Genomic DNA, 3598 nt, shown 5'->3' with positions numbered 1-3598 from the left:
CTTGTAGATTAATACAAAAGCAAAACAAATTTGTCTACCACAATGTCATCCTATTTCAAATAGATCAGTTAAGAAAATAGCAACACTATAGATTTATGTCAGTTAATACTTCAAGATAAACTTTTTAACTTGAGTTTTGCATTTTAGACATGTGACAACAAATCAGGTAAAACAAAAAAAAGTGCACAAATGAAATGCAAACCAAGCTGACTGAAAGTGGATTGAATGTCTGATTGAAAAACTTGATTTATATCTATCTGTCAATTTATCAGCAAATAGTGAATATCTGCAGGGCTGCCAACTTTTGAGTTTAGTTTGTAGTGTGAATGATGGCGGGGATGGGGTGCGGGCGGGATTGGTGGGATGTAAAAAAACAACAACCTTGCATCACAATAAGTGTAGGCTAGGCCATTGTGATTGTCAAAACAATTGGTAGCCTAACTAAACAATTTTATTAAGTTTAGTGACAGCATGGTGCAATAGCCTATAGGCTACTGCTTGTATTATTGTTTGATACAAATTTTACAATTTCAATTTAATTCTTGTGGTTTTATTCCGATCTTGATTCAATTTGGATACATATTAGGTACAGTAGATGCTAATTTTACTCAAGTAAGAAAATCTCACCTAATGCTGTAAACAGGCTACAGAGAGCCCTGTCAGCTGATATTATTAAAGTTTCTACTATTAAATCTACACAGTATTTAATCTGCAGGAAGCTCACAGACACTTTAGCAGTTGGTGAAGTGTGTGGTGGTTTGTCCTAGCAGCAGGCCTGTTTAGGCTTTTCAGGGCAGACTGCGGAGGTTGGTGAAGGCCACAGAGGATACAGGGACCATCGCGCCTGCTTGTCTCCATCTGTAGCTGAAGCTGGTAATTATAGTTGGGAGAGGCGCCCGCAGCTTGATGCCATCTGCCAGCGGGACGGCAGAGCCAGGCTGAAGCGGGCACAAAGGCCCAGTGAAGTTCCCTTAGCTGCGGCCGACAGGAGGACCAACACCTGCCAGCGGGCCACTGGGCCTCATCTGCTCGGATGGGGCACGCGACGGAAGAAAAGCGAGCTCTGGTCAGATATTGTAAAAGCAGTGGGTCACATGCAGAAAACCAAGACCAGCACGCTGTTTTGCATTATTATAAGTGTGTGCCGTGGCTCTAGACTGATAACTTCACAGGAAGAACCTGGTGAAAAAAAAGTGAGTCAATCACACCATCTTGTGGCTAAATACATGTAGTGCAACTGAAAAAAGCACAAGAAGCGTGAATAACTTGAAACTTATAAACTATAGCGTACCGAACACATGCTCACAACTCCAATTTAACATCCAAGCGAATGTAGTGACAGGAAGACAGCTGTGCTCATGTCTCTCTCTTTCATTCGTGTTGGCACAGCGTTGCGCACCGCAGTCTGCTCTAGCGTGGCCATGCCCTTCCCCTGCTCTGCCCGTCCTGCGTGTCACCAGAGCTCGCGTGGACACAGATGGTGCGGGGGGAGCAGCGCATGAATATATGATGCTGGAGGGTGAAGTGTAGCGGGTCGAGGCAGATGCCCACTGGCCCCGCGAGAGCCCCTCTGCCCGGTCAGCCACGGCCCTTCGGCTTCCCACCAGATGCTGCAAAAGAACCCCAGCTAAACCTCTCACGCTTTTCAAAAGATTGACGTCCACATGTTTAATAGATTATTTAAGATATTTGGAAAACTATGGATTTATCTTAAAATTTGCAATCATTTGAGAAGTGGCAACACATAAGGGCTTTTCACACTGCGCTCTTAACCCGGATAAAGGAATGTTTCTCTCTTGTTATTTAGAAGCGGGGTTAGCACCACTTTTAATATCAATATCCGGGAGCAGCACTTGCCACCGCGTTTGCCGTGTTTCCCTCTGCATTGGTGCCAAACTTGTTCAGTGTGAAACGATGCAGTGTTAGAATGTTATGGCTGGAAGCTTAGCAAAGGACAGCCGTGTGCCTCATATTCACATGCAAAGTGCCTTGAAACACACAGCATTATTCAATGTGCCGACTGCTGACTGAAACGGGAAGACAGGGCGGGACATATCGAACAGCTCCTCCCCTTTTTTAAAATAGCCAATAGAGTTTAGTTAAAGGGCATATTGCAGGTTATGCCGAGTTGGCACGACGAATCGAGAAAATGCACGACTTTAGCCCCGATTTTGGCTCGCCGACAGGTTTTGAGAAATCGCCGACAAATGCCCGAAATCACAGGCAAATCGGTGCTCGTTCACGCGAGTGACAATCACGCAGTGTGAATGAGCAAAGACGCGATCTGAGAGAATCGCCGACGAGTCGCCGACGCCCGTGAGATATTTGGCATGCTAAATATCTGGACCTGTCGGCGATTCACAATCCTGCTGTGTGAATGTGTTCTGACTAAAAACTACATCGGCGATGACCGACAGCCAATGAGAGAGCAAGATACAGGGAGGAGGAGGAGTTATAGACCAGAATATCAGTATTTTAATAGATAGGCTTATATTTACAATTATATCAAACATAAACAAAGCACAAACATTTGCATGACCAGCAGCAACAGCAGGACATTTGCAAAATTATTTATTTACCCCCAACTCTATTTGCAAAACACAGTCCTTGCTCCGCTCGTCTTCCCAACCATTTCCTGCATAAACTGTTTATATATATTTTTTTCATTTTCGCTACAAATCAGTGCACAGACAATTTGTAGGCTATCATTTTTAATAACAAATTCAGTGTCGCGCGAGAACTCTGGTCTCACGCACGCGTGATCTTCCGTTATTTCCTATCACTTCTCGCGTTTGTTTGCTTGTGAAACGTAGTTTGCGGACCAGGCAGAAGTTGTCGGCGATTCTTTCTTTTGTAAAGTCATGCAGTGTGAAACCTCCTGTCGCCGATCCATCGTGCAGTGTGAACACAGCAGCAACTGAATGTTACCCCAGATAGTCATGCAGTGTGAAAACAACAGTGACCCGATTATTTTGAAAATCGTGCAGTCTGACCTCGGCATTAGAGGACCCAACGAGTCAATGTATAGAAAAACAATGTAGTAATTAGATTTTCGTTAAAATATACTTAGGCCCTGTCCCAAATGGAACCCTAAGCACTCGCGGTCTTCCTCTGAGTCCGCACTTTCGCGACGTAACGCCGCTTTGAATGTCGGGAAGAAGTCTGCTGTGGAGTCCGCATCAGCGCGGGCTCGGCAAAAGTGCGCATCAAGGGCGCAAATCGACCGCAGAGGGGGCGCTCGCGAGCACCCTTCTGAGATCTAAAAATGACAAATGGGACACACTGCGGTCTCACGGACTTAACGGACACGCGCACGCGGCAGCCATTGTAAGTCCACAAGACCGAAAGTGCACATGAAGTGTGCCATTTGGGATTGGGCCATATAAATACGTTACATTGGCTTCTGGAGTCGTTTTTGTGAGAGATTTTTACTTTCGCATCTGAAAATGGGCGTGACGGGCGTGACATAACTGGCGGGAGAGCGGTCGATTCAAACCATTCAAACAACAGGAAAACAATGGATCGCAATGACATTTCGGACTTACTCGTATGACAGACCACGGACGACAGCCTTACAATTATGAGCCTGCTATGCTGC

This window comes from Rhinichthys klamathensis, unplaced genomic scaffold (genome assembly GCF_029890125.1).
Source record: "Rhinichthys klamathensis goyatoka isolate OS25496 unplaced genomic scaffold, OSU_Roscu_1.1 h1tg000579l_1, whole genome shotgun sequence".
NCBI lineage: Eukaryota > Metazoa > Chordata > Actinopteri > Cypriniformes > Leuciscidae > Rhinichthys > Rhinichthys klamathensis.
Note: the sequence above shows the minus strand (reverse complement) of the source record.